The 13864-nt window shown below is 40.8% G+C and overlaps 1 non-coding gene across 1 annotated transcript; it reads right to left on the bottom strand.

Annotated features, from left to right (window-relative positions):
- Positions 1-7008: 7008 nt before the first annotated feature.
- On the bottom strand, positions 7009-7112 carry LOC112760117 (small nucleolar RNA R71). The gene has a single exon (XR_003180570.1). It is a non-coding gene; the product is annotated as a small nucleolar RNA R71 (small nucleolar RNA).
- Positions 7113-13864: the final 6752 nt, after the last annotated feature.

The raw sequence follows: 13864 nt of genomic DNA, 5'->3' as shown, positions 1-13864 counted from the left end.
CATACTTATCTTTTCCAAATCACTTTTTCTATCATATCTTTTTCAAACAATTTTTGAAACCCACCCCTCCTTCCCTTTAAATGTTGGTTCGGCCTCTCCCCCTCTCCTCCATAAGTCGAACTTGGCTCTCCCTCTTTCCCTCTCCTTTCTTTTCTTTTGCTTGAGGACAAGCAAACCTCTAAGTTTGGTGTGTTTATCCGTGATCATTAAGCCAATACCCACTAAGATCATGGCTCCTAAGGGAAAACAAACCAACTCAAGAGGCAAGAAAGAGAATATTCCAAAACCACTTTGGAATCAAGGGAAGTTCTTAACCAAAGAACATTCAGACCATTACTACAAAATAATGGATCTAAGGTCAGTGATCCCGGAAGTTAAATTCGATCTGAAAGAAGATGAATATCCAGAGATCCAAGAGCAAATTCGAAACAGGAGCTGGGAAGTCCTAGCTAATCCTAAAACAAAGGTGGGAAGAAGCATGGTTCAGGAATTCTACGCAAATCTGTGGCAGACGGATAGGCAGGGAATAGCGGGAACCGCATTCTATGACTATAGAACTCTGGTCAGAGGGAAGATTGTTCACACCCACTCTGACAAAATAAGGGAGATCTTCAAGCTGCCTCAACTGCAAGATGACCCAGACTCCTTTAATAGGCGAATGATGAGATCAAACCTGAACTTGGACAAGATCCTAGAGGACATATGTCTCCTTGGAGCTAAATGGACAACCAACACAAAGGGTGCCCCGAATCAACTCAAAAGAGGAGATCTCAAACCAGTTGCCAGAGGCTGGTTGGACTTCATTGGGCGCTCTATACTACCCACTAGCAACCGCTCTGAGGTCACCATCAGAAGAGCAGTAACGATTCATTGCATTATCCTGGAAAAAGAAGTGGAAGTTCATCAGCTGATTGCTTGTGAGCTTTACAAAATTGCAAATAAGAACTCCAAAGATGCCAGATTGGCTTACCCAAGTTTGGTCTCTCTGTTATGTAAAGATGCTCGGATAAAAATTGGAGTAGATGAGTACATCCCAGTTGAGCTACCAATCACCAAAAAGTCTATGGAAGGACAACAAGTGCAGGACGACCCCATCAAGAGGAGAGCACAGGAGTTCCTCCCGGAAATCCCTCAAATTGAATACTGGGAGCGCCTAGAAGCATCTGTCACCAAGTTGCAAGAAGTTGTGGATCAACTGAAGGAAGAACAGCAAAATCAAAACAGCATGCTCTGCAAACTGCTCAGAGAACAAGAAGAGCAAGGGCGTGAACTGAAGGAACTGAAGCGCCAGAAGCTATCTCTTGAAGGGCCAAGCACTCCACAGACTAAGGAGGCATCCACCTCCCAAATTAAAGGTTGTTGAGTTCTAATCTTAGCCTTAACTCTGTGATAATTGTTCTTATTAAAAATTTACCTTAGAAGTTATATATGAGTAGTAGTAATTAGTATTTCTATTTTGACTTTATCTCCAATTAAGCCATAATTTATTTTTCTCATCATCATCAAACATGAATAAAATAGCAGATTTTTAGAATAAGGAGGCAATATTTTTTCGAGTTCTTAATAAGGAAAATTCTAATTATTTATATGTGGTGGCAATACTTTTTGTCTTCTGAATGAATGCCTGAACAGTGCATGTTTTTTATATTAAATTTTATGAATGTTAAATTTGTTGGCTCCTGAAAGAATGATGAACAAGAGAAATGTTATTGATGATCTGAAAAATCATGAAATTGATTCTTGAAGCAAGAAAAAGTAGCAAAAAAAAAAAGAAGAGAAAAGAGAAGGAGCAGTAGAAAAAGCCAATAGCCCTTAAAACCAAAAGGCAAGGGTAAAAAGGATCCAAGGCTTTGAGCATTAATGGATAGGAGGAACTAAAAGGAATAAAATCCTGGCCTAAGCGGCTAAACTAAGCTATCCCTAACCATGTGCTTGTGGCGTGAAGGTGTCAAGTGAAAACTTGAGACTAAGGGGTTAAAGTAAAGGTCCAAAGCAAAAACAGAGTGCGCTTAAGAACTCTGGACACCTCTAATTGGGGACTTCAGCAAAGCTAAGTCACAATCAAAAAAGGGTTCACCCAGTTATGTGTCTGTGGCATTTATGTATCCGGTGGTAATACTAGAAGACAAAGTGCTTAGGGCCACGGCCAAGACTCATAAAATAGCTGTGCTCAAGAATCAACATACTAAATTAGGAGAATCAATAATATGATCTGAATTCTGAGTTCCTATGGATGCCAATCATTCTGAATTTCAAAGGATAAAGTGAAATGCTAAAACTGTTCGGAAGCAAGAAGCTACCAGTCCCGCTCATTTGATTAGAATCTGAGCTTCACTTAAAACTCTGAGATATTATTGCTTCTTGATTTCTTTTCATCCTATTTTATTTTTCTAGTTGCTTGGGACAAGCAACAGTTTAAGTTTGGTGTTGTGATGAGCGGATATTTTATACGCTTTTTGAGGGTAATTTCATGTAGTTTTTAGTATGTTTTAGTTAGTTTTTAGTATATTTTTATTAGTTTCTAGGCAAAAATTCATATTTCTGGACTTTACTATGAGTTTGTGTGTTTTTCTGTGTTTTCAGGTATTTTCTGGCTGAAATTGAGGGAGCTGAGCAAAAATCTGATTCAGGCTGAAAAAGGACTGCAGATATTGTTGGATTCTGACCTCCCTGCACTCAAAATGGATTATCTGGAGCTACAATAGTCCAAATGGTGCGCTCTCAATTGCGTTGGAAAGTATACATCCAGGGCTTTCCAGCAATATATAATAGTCCATACTTTGCTCAAGGATAAATGACGTAAACTAGCGTTCAACGCCAGTTTCATGTTGCATTCTGGCGTTAAACGCCAGAAACAGGTTACAAGTTGGAGTTAAATGCCAGAAACAGGTTACAACCTAGCGTTTAACTCTAAAAACAGCCTAGGCCCATGTAAAGCTCAAGTCTAAGCCCCAGCACACACCAAGTGGGTCCCAGATGTGGATTTTTGCACTATCTATCTTAGTTTACTCATTTTCTGTAAACCTAGGTTACAAGTTTAGTATTTAAACAACTTTTAGAGATTTATTTTGTACCTCATGACATTTCAGATCTGAACTTTGTACTCTTTGATGGCATGAGTCTCTAAATTCCATTGTTGGGGGTGAGGAGCTCTGCTGTGTCCCGATGAATTAATGCAATTATTTCTGTTTTCTATTCAAACACGCTTGTTTCTATCTAAGATAGTCATTCGCACTTCAATATGATGAATGTGATGATCCATGACACTCATCACCATTCTCAACCTATGAACACATGCCTGACAACCACCTCCGTTCTACCTTCGATTGAATGAGTATCTCTTGGATTCATTAATCAGAATCTTCGTGGTATAAGCTAGAATCCATTGGCAGCATTTTTGAGAATCCGGAAAGTATAAACCTTGTCTGTGGTATTCCGAGTAGGATTCAAGGATTGAATGTCTGTGACGAGCTTCAAACTTGTGAGTGTTGGGCGTAGTGACAGACGCAAAAGGAACAATGGATCCTATTCCAGCATGATCGAGAACCGACAGATGATTAACCGTGCAGTGACAGCGCACCTGGACCATTTTCACTGAAAGGACGGCGGGTAGCCATTGACAATGGTGATCCACTAACACACAGCTTGCCATAGGAGGAAACTTGCGTGCGTGACGAAGATGACAGTAGGAAAGCAGAGATTCAGATGACAAGCATCTCCAAAACTCCAACATATTCTCCATTACTGCATAACAAGTATTTAATTCATGCTCTTTTATTCTTTGCAATTCAAACTGATAATTATAATTGATTTCCTGACTAAGAGCTGATGCCAGAGCATCTTGGCCAGTTTTACTGACCTTTTCTTTACTGTTTTTAGGTTAGTTTCATGCATTTCCTTAGGAAATAAGCTAGTTTTGGGTAGATATTCACTTACACCTTGAGTCAAGCATACATTGTGCATTTTACATTATTTCATGAGGATTTTGCATAAGTTTAGTGACAAATTGTATGTTGCATTGCCCATGACTTGGACTAGAACTTTGATGCACTCTATTGCTTGATTTCAGGACCAAAGGAAGCAAGGAAAGGGAGGAAACTTGCAAGGTTAATGAGAAAAGTGATTGCCAATGACACTCTTATAGCCATCATTGCCCACGTTGAGAGTCACGTTAACTAAGTTAACGTGAACTCTAACGTGGAAAAGGGAAGTTGAGCCAACGTTAGTGACACTTAACATTGTCACTAACGTTGGCAAACACTCATAAGTGGCCACGTTAGAGCCCACGTTAACCTAGTTAATGTGGCCTCTAACGTTAAAGGGGGAAAGAGAAGCCAACGTTAGTGACACTCAACATTGTCACTAACGTTGGCCTAAGGATGCAACACACCACGTTAACTCCCACGTTAACTTGGTTAACGTGGGAGCTAACGTAAGAAGTGAGAGTTGTCGCCAACGTTAGTGACACTCAACATTGTCACTAACGTTGTAAGCAACCACACAACCCCCCAAGGAGCCACGTTAACTTCCATGTTAACTTAGTTAACGTGGAAGCTAACGATGAGGAATGAATGATGAGCCAACGTTAGTGACACTCAACATTGTTACTAACGTTGGGATGGCTAAGAATGGCCATGTTAGGAGCCACGTTAACCTAGTTAACGTGGACTCTAACGTAAGATCTAGGGGCACATTGGAACGTTAGTGACAATGTTGAGTGTCACTAACGTTCTCGAAGGTTGGCAAGGCCACGTTAGAAGCCATGCTAACCTAGTTAAGGTGGAGCTTTAACGTGAAGCAAAAAGGGGCACACTGGAACGTTAGTGACAATGTTGAGTGTCACTAACGTTCTCGAAGTTTGGCAAGGCCATGTTAGAAGCCACGTTAACATGGTTAACGTGGGCTCTAACGTGAGGTAAAGGGGTACATTGGAACGTTAGTGAAAATGTTAAGTGTCACTAACGTTCTCGAACTTATACTTTCACTAAATGTTAACACCTCTAACGCCCTGAGCTGAAGTCTCTGCCCACTTAGCACTTTCTCTCTGCAAGTAAAGCCAAGCCCAAATGAGGAAAATAACTGCTTCAAACTCAAGATCCAAAGGCCCAAGACTTGAAGAGCAAACTAGAAGCTGAGAAGAGTAGTATATATAGGAGTAGCTTTGAATTGTAAAGAGAGTTCTGGAGGCTGGAAAAAGGAGAACTACTCTCTGTATTTTATCTTCTCTGCATTTTCTAGTTTTAAGATGTATTCTCCATCTTTGTTTTCATTTTCAAGAGCTATGAACAACTAAACCCCTTTCATTGGGTTAGGAAGCTCTGTTGTAATTTGATGGATCAATACTAATTTTCATTATTCTTCTTCTATCTTTTCTCTTGATTTTACTTGAAAGCTTTCGATCTTCATCCAATTGAGTAGTTATCTTGGAAGAGAAACTATTCAAACTTGGATCTCTTTTGAACCTTGAAAGAGGAATGAAGAGATCAAGCTAGAAATGCTTTCTCATGCTGGAACAAATTGGGTTTGGATGGGTATGTGACTATAACCCTCTCAATACTTGATTTGGGAAATGCATGTGGTATAATCAGTGACCATACTTCATCTCTTCTCATGAGCAATTGACCAAGGAATTGGCTATTGATCAAGATTTGAGAGATTGAATTGCAAGAAATTGTAATTCAATCACTTAAGATTGCCAAGGAGATCAATGAGTGCATTGATTGAGGAAGAGATGAAAGTGAACTTGATCCGGAGAATTGCAACATCTCCTATGCCCAATGAACTCCCCATCTCTGATCTTACCCATTCTCTTTAATTTCTGCCATTTAATTTTATGAGCAAATCCCCCATTCCCATTTACAATTCTGCAATTTATTTTCAGTCATTTACTTCCAATCCTTCAATTCTAGTATTTACTTTTCTGTTATTTACATTCCAGCCATTTTATTTTCTGCAATTCTCAACCCAAATTCTAGATTCGCTCAACTAGAACATTCTTCTAATTAAAGTTGCTTGATCAATCAATCCCTGTGGGATTCGACCTCACTCTATTGTGAATTTTTACTTGACGACAAATTCGGTATACCTGCCGAGGGGAGATTTGTTGTGAGACAAGTTTTTCCCGCATCAAGTTTATGGCGCTATTGCCGGGGATTGATTGTGCATCAACAATGATTAAATTGGAAGATCACTAGATTGAGCATTTTTATTTTGTGAATTTCATTTTCTGTTTGAGTGATTTACTTTTTATTTTAGTAAAATTCTTCCCTTCCTCGTCTACTCTTTTGTTCTGCTTTGTTATTTTCAATTCTGTTTGCTAACCCACTAACTGTTTGATATATTGCATCAACCACAACTAACAGTAATTCTGACACAAATACTTTCTGCACCTATCTTTTCTTGCTTGCACTTGATAGTTGTATGACAGGGAGAAGAAGCGGGGCTTCAACTTCCTTCGATTCTGAACCTGAGAGGACCTTCCTTAGATTAAGGAGGGAGGAAAGAGGAAAGAAAGTGGTTGGTGCTGAGGAAGAAGAGGAATTCTTTGAAACAAACATGGAAGACAACATGGAAAACCATCATGAAGAAGAAGATCACAACCATGGGGGAGGAGGTAGAGCAAATCATGTTGGGGAGGATAGAAGAGTTTTGGGCTCTTACATCAATCCAAACCCAGGCAATTGTGGAAGTAGCATCCAAAAGCCAACAATCCATGCCAACAACTTTGAACTTAAACCACAGCTCATCACCCTTGTTCAGAACAACTGTTCGTTTGGAGGAAGTGTTCAAGAAGACCCCAATCAACATTTAACCACCTTCCTGAGAATATGTGACACAGTAAAGTCTAATGGTGTTCATCCTGACACCTATAGACTGCTCTTATTTCCATTCTCACTCAGGGACAAGGCAGCCAAATGACTGGAATCTTTCCCAAGGGAAAGCTTGACAACTTGGGAAGACGTGGTGAACAAATTCTTAGCAAGATTTTACCCTCCTCAACGAATCAATAGGCTGAGAGCTGAGGTCCAAACTTTCAGGCAACAAGATGGTGAGACTCTATATGAAGCATGGGAGAGGTTCAAGGACTTAACAAGGAGGTGTCCACCTGACATGTTCAACGAATGGGTGCAGCTACACATTTTCTATGAAGGGCTCTCTTATGAGTCAAAGAAGGCCGTAGACCATTCATCTGGAGGATCTTTGAATAAGAAGAAGACCGTTGAGGAAGCCATAGATGTTATTGAAACAGTAGCAGAGAACGACTACTTCTATGTTTCCGAAAGAGGGAACACAAGAGGAGTAATGGAGCTAAACAATGTAGATGCTCTGTTGGCCCAAAACAAGCTCATTACCCAGCAGCTGGCTGACCTCACCAAGAAGATGGAGATGAACCAAGTAGCAGCAATCTCCACTTCATCAACAATCCAAGAAGGAGTAAATGAATAAGCAGAGGGGAGTCAGGAGCAAGCCAACTACATTGGGAATTGTCCAAGGAAAAACTATGATCCATACTCCAAAACCTACAACCCTGGATGGAGAAACCACCTAAACTTTGGGTGGGGAAGTGAGCAAGATCAAAACCAAGACCAGAGACGTTACAACTCCAACAACAATGCAGCTCACCAGCAATTCACACAGAGGACGTCTCAACACCCCCACAACAACACTTCTTCATATGCTTATCAAAACCAAAATAGCACATCTGCTCTGAATCACCCATCAATTGATGACAAGCTCTCTAAGATTGAAACCTTACTTGAAGGAATATGCCAAGAGATTCAAGAAAATAAGGTGTTCAAAGAGGAAGTGCGAGCCAACATTAAGAACCAGGGAGAGACCATTAGGAAGCTGGAATTCCAGGTGGGATATTTAGCTGAGAAGATTCCCAAACCTACCGATAGTTTCCCAAGTGACACAGAGAAAAACCCCAAGGGAGAAGCAAAGAAAGTAAGATGGGAAGATTGCAAAATGGTCACTACAAGTGATCAAGAGACTGAAGACAAGCAAGGCAAACTTTTCGAACAACCTGAAGACAACTCAACAAAGGAGGAGGATAGAGATCACCAAGAACCAGAAATCTCACAACAAGAGCTGCTGAAGCTCTATGCACCCTTCCCCAACTACTCAATGGTGCTGTGGGAAAGAGAATATACTCAAGGTTTCTAGACTTGTTTGCATCTCTGCATGTAAACATACCATTCATCAAGGAAATTCAACAAATGCCTGCATTCATCAAGTATATGAAGGAACTTCTTCCCAGGGAAAGCTCACTCAAAGGAGGCCAGACTATAGTGATGAACAAGGAATGTAGTGCCCTTATTCAACCTGAGCTGCCTATAAAAAAAAGAGACCCAGGGAGTTTTCACATCCCTTGTGCCATAGGTGAAACTATGTTCGATAGAGCACTATGTGATTTGGGGGCCAGCATCAACTTACTGCCTTTATCCCTGGTGAAGAGGCTGCAGATTAATGAGATAATGCCCACAGATGTAATCATCAGACTGGCTGACAAAACTCAAAAGCAAGCAATAGGAGTGGTGGAAAATGTGTTGCTAAAGGTTGGGAAATACTTTTTCCCAACAGACTTTGTCATTCTGGACATGGAAGAGAGTCACACTCACCCAATCATATTGGGAAGACCATTCCTAGCTACGGCCAGAGCACTTATCGATGTAGAGAAAGGGGAGCTAATATTGAGAATCCATGATGAACGACTCAGCTTCAATGTCTTCAAACTCTCACAAGAAACAGATCAAGAGGACAAGAAACTAAGCACAAACAATAAAAAGACACTGAAGGAGGAGACAAGCACTGAAGCACAACCAGTTCATTCTGAAACCCCCTCAATTGATAAACAAGGAAAACAGCAATTACCACAGCTCAAAGAAAAGTTGGAGGAACCTAAACCTCTAGAGGCATGTGAAGACAACATCACAACTCCTTGGAAAAAAAAAGGTCACCAAGGGGAAGGCAACCTTAAAAGAAACAAAGAAGAAGGTACCAAGGAGATGGAGGAACAAGAAGATCCCTACGGAAGCTTTCTCTCCAGGGGATAGAGTTGTCTCAGCTTACTTCCCAGATATTCCCCCTAATCTCCCTACTGTACCATCTCAATTACCCAAGGTCTTCACTATCAACAGAGTTCTTTCCCTGGAACATGTGGAGATCATTGATCCAACCAATGGATACAAGTCCACAGCAAGAGGGGAGGACTTTAAGCACTACCAACCACCCTGATGAAGGAAAAACGTCAAGCTAGTGACGCTAAAGAAGCGCTTCATGGGAGGCAACCCACGTTTTATATGTTTTTAAAATAATGAATAAATCAATGTTTATGAATTTCAACCCAAAACTTGACAAACACTTGGTGAAATCTTTATCATGCAGTCTATAGTGAAGAACAAGTTTGGTTTTCAAAGTAGAACTCTTGGAGCTTTGAACATAACTTTTCATCACATTGCTTCAAATTAAGTTTGGTGTCACCCCATGGTGCCACCAAAATGCATATAAGGACCCACCAATAGTTAGTTAGTTAGTTGGAATTCATAAATAAACAATCAATTCCTTTCTTCCCGTTTATTCTAGCCGTAGAGTTTGAATTTTTTTATGATATTAATTTTCTTATTTTAAATCTTTATAGGAAAGGAAAAGGAGCATAAAAAGAGATAGATTGGACAACCAAATAAAGAAGGTTCGGACACCACAAGAGGAGGGGTTACACACTTGTTCTAAAGAGGGAATACATTGGAAAATGTTGCCATGCAACATTGGAAAAAATGGAACCCCTAGAAGATCGAGCAATCCCCATCATAAAGTGATGATCCTTCTCTTATAGCCATGCATAACCCTAACCAACCATCAAGTGACCACTTCATCAATCTACACCCTCCATTCTCTCACAACTTCTTTATATAAACGACCCTTGTCAGTACCACCCTTCATTGTCATCACACACCCTTCACCACTCTTCATTTCGGTACAATACACCCCCTATCTGATTATAAACGTTCCTCCCCTCACTCTCTTCATTGCCATAAAACCCTAAACAACCAAAAGTCTCCACAACCTTACCACCTTCACATATTAATCATCATTCATGGCATCTTCAAGTTCTAAGAAAAGGGAGGGAAAGGAACCCATGGAAGAACACCCATATGATAAGAAGAGATTTAGAAGCTTGCATCATGCATTGCAATACGGGTGGATGGTTGATAAGCAAATCATCTATGAGCTGGGGTTTTAAGTTAAGAAGACTGAATGCCCCGAAATCACAGAGAAGGTAGAAAGGAGAAGATGGGAACTCCTCACTGAACCGGTCACTAAGGTGAATGCGAATCTCATAAGAGAATTTGATGCAAATGCAGTCAGATATGATAAGAAAGATGAATCATATACAAGCTTTGTGAGAGGAACAATGGTGGGTTTTGGTCCCATGAGTGTAATGAGGGCATTGAAGCTACGGTCTATACCATTTGAAGAAGAAAGTTATCACTCAAGATTGGACAACAATCCCAATTATGACCAGCTTTTACGAGACCTTTGTGTACCAGGAGCTGATTGGGAAAGGGGTGCAGGAAATAAACCAAAGTTCATTAAGAGAACAGACCTCACTCCTGAAGCTAAAGGGTGGTTCGAGCTAGTGAGGAGGTCTATTCTCCCAGCTACAAACAACTCGGAGGTAAATCTCGAGAGAGCAACAATGGTGCATTGTATACTCAAGGGAGGAGAAATCAAAGTTCATGAGATCATAGCTCAAGGCATTAGAAAGATGGCAGAGAAAAGTGACTCAAGAGGAACATTAGGTTACCCCAGCACTATTTACCGAATATGCAAGAAAGCTAGGGTGGTTTTTGAAGATGAGGACCCCGTTTGGATAAAGGAAGGCATTCCAATAATGGTCCGAAGGATGAATGCTGCAACATTCCCCCTGCCTCAACGGAAGCAAAGAAAGAGGACAGCCCCTCAAGTAGTGGAAGGCCAAGTCTCAGAGGGTCAAGCACAACAGACCTTGGACATGCACTAATTGCAGGAGGCCATTGATGGCTTGTCTAGACAATATTTGGAAAGCCAAGGAGCACAAAAAGAGCTTCAACTACAGATGATGGGGCAGCAAGAGGAAACACTTTCAAGATGGATGACTCAGCAAGGTGAGTGGCAAAGGCAAATGATGGAACAGCAACTAAGCCAAGGACAACAATGGGAAGAAGCATTCAACAGGATGGAACAAAGGCAAAACGAGCAACAAGAATCCACCCAGAGGCTAATCAACATCCAAGCACATCAAGGGGCACACATACATGAGATGCATCGAAGACAAATAAAACAGGCAGAACTATTGGACGAGCAAAGGGCATTCACAAAAGGAGTTTACATGAGCCAAACAGGACATCATATAAACACTCAAGCCAGGCTCAGCTACTTAGTGGGACAGCTGCCAATATTGCATCCAGGAATAGCCAAGTATGACGAAATGAAGGATGAATTAGCATGAAGGGAAAGACAAAGGGTGGAAGAGAGTCATGAGACAGTGAGGAAGGCACTTGAGGATTGGAAGTAAGCAAGATTGGCACGGATGCGAGGAAATGCAAGAGGAAACAAGGAGGACAAGCAAGGAAAAGAGCATGGACATCCACAACAGTAAAAGGTGGTGGAGTTCCTTCTTTGTTCCATCTTTCTCTATGTCTTAAAATAAGGAAGATCTTGTATGAAATAAAACCTGCTTCCATGTTATGTTTAAAACTTTTTAAATTATGTCTTTTAAGTTTTCTTTCTGAATAGGTCCATGATTTCTGGTTTAAATGTCACTGCATCTTTCCCTTATTTACTTGTAAGCTTGTCCATTTTAAATCAAATGAAGAAGAGAATGTTTATGTTTTTAAAAGACCAGAGTGGAGTTCATATTGTGGAAGTGCATTCATGAATCTTTGGGGTAGTCATAAGTTAGCTAAGTTGGTTCAACCACAAGGTTAGGAGGACAACTATCTATCCTGAATACTTGACTTTGGATATACCCATGAGACTGAGTATATGACAAGATCCTAATAAGAGAAAAGGGAAAGAATAATAGAAGTGAAAAACAAAAGAAAAAGAGTAAGCAATAAGGCTAGGCACCAATGGTTTGGACCTTGAGACAAGTGTCTGTGGTGCTCCTGTGTGAGGGATCTACTTGGATGAATAAGCTCTCAGGGGTGCTTTATCACTTGGTAACTTGGGTTAACTAATCCGGGATTATCAGCTGAAAATCCACTATCAAGAGTAACCCTCACTACAGAGCATTTAGTAACCCAAAGAGGTGCTGGACACCAAGGTCTCAAGAAAAGAAAATAAACAAACTATATGCCTGTGGTGTGTATGTATAGGGGAGAGACTTGAGGGAGTAAGTCCTTAGGGGTGCTTCAACACCTAGCACCTTGAACCAACTGGTTCGGGAGTGTTGGCTGAAAACTTATCTTAAAGAGTTGCCCCCTTACAGAGCACTTAACCTAAATAACACAAATAACCCTTGAAATAAAAGTCTCATGGGATATAGACAAAGTAAGTGTTTAGGAACATGATAAAGGTCTGAAAGCCAGTAATGGAAGATTAGGGACAAGAAAGATTTAAGTTTGGTGTTGTGATGCCAGGGCATCTTGGCCAGTTTTACTGACCTTTTCTTTACTATTTTTAGGTTAGTTTCATGCATTTCCTTAGGAAATAAGCTAGTTTTGGGTAGATATTCACTTACACCTTGAGTCAAGCATACATTGTGCATTTTACATTATTTAATGAGGATTTTGCATAAGTTTAGTGACAAATTGTATGTTGCATTGCCCATGACTTGGACTAGAACTTTGATGCACTCTATTGCTTGATTTCAGGACCAAAGGAAGCAAGGAAAGGGAGGAAACTTACAAGGTTAATGAGAAAAGTGATTGCCAATGACACTCTCATAGCCATCATTGCCCACGTTGAGAGTCACGTTAACTAAGTTAACGTGAACTCTAACGTGGAAAAGGGAAGTTGAGCCAACGTTAGTGACACTTAACATTGTCACTAACGTTGGCAAACACTCATAAGTGGCCACGTTAGAGCCCACGTTAACCTAGTTAACGTGGCCTCTAACGTTAAAGGGGGAAAGAGAAGCCATCGTTAGTGACACTCAACATTGTCACTAACGTTGGCCTAAGGATGCAACACACCACGTTAACTCCCACGTTAACTTGGTTAACGTGGGAGCTAACGTAAGAAGTGAGAGTTGTCGCCAACGTTAGTGACACTCAACATTGTCACTAACGTTGGAAGCAACCACACAACCCCCCAAGGAGCCACGTTAACTTCCACGTTAACTTAGTTAACGTGGAAGCTAACGATGAGGAATGAATGATGAGCCAACGTTAGTGACACTCAACATTGTCACTAACGTTGGGATGGCTAAGAATGGCCACGTTAGGAGCCACGTTAACCTAGTTAACGTGGACTCTAACGTAAGATCTAGGGGCACATTGGAATGTTAGTGACAATGTTGAGTGTCGCTAATGTTCTCGAAGGTTGGCAAGGCCACGTTAGAAGCCACGTTAACCTAGTTAACGTGGAGCTTTAACGTGAAGCAAAAAGGGGCACACTGGAACATTAGTGACAATGTTGAGTGTCACTAACGTTCTCGATGTTTGGCAAGGCCATGTTAGAAGCCACGTTAACATGGTTAACGTGGGCTCTAACGTGAGGCAAAGGGGTAGATTGGAACGTTAGTGAAAATGTTAAATGTCACTAACGTTCTCGAACTTATACTTTCACTAAATGTTAACACCCCTAACGCCCTGAGCTGAAGTCTCTGCCCACTTAGCACTTTCTCTCTGCAAGTAAAGCCAAGCCCAAATGAGGAAAA

Source organism: Arachis hypogaea, chromosome 16 (genome assembly GCF_003086295.3).
Source record: "Arachis hypogaea cultivar Tifrunner chromosome 16, arahy.Tifrunner.gnm2.J5K5, whole genome shotgun sequence".
Taxonomy (NCBI): Eukaryota; Viridiplantae; Streptophyta; class Magnoliopsida; order Fabales; family Fabaceae; genus Arachis; species Arachis hypogaea.
Note: the sequence above shows the minus strand (reverse complement) of the source record. Positions and strands in the feature narration are given on the sequence as shown.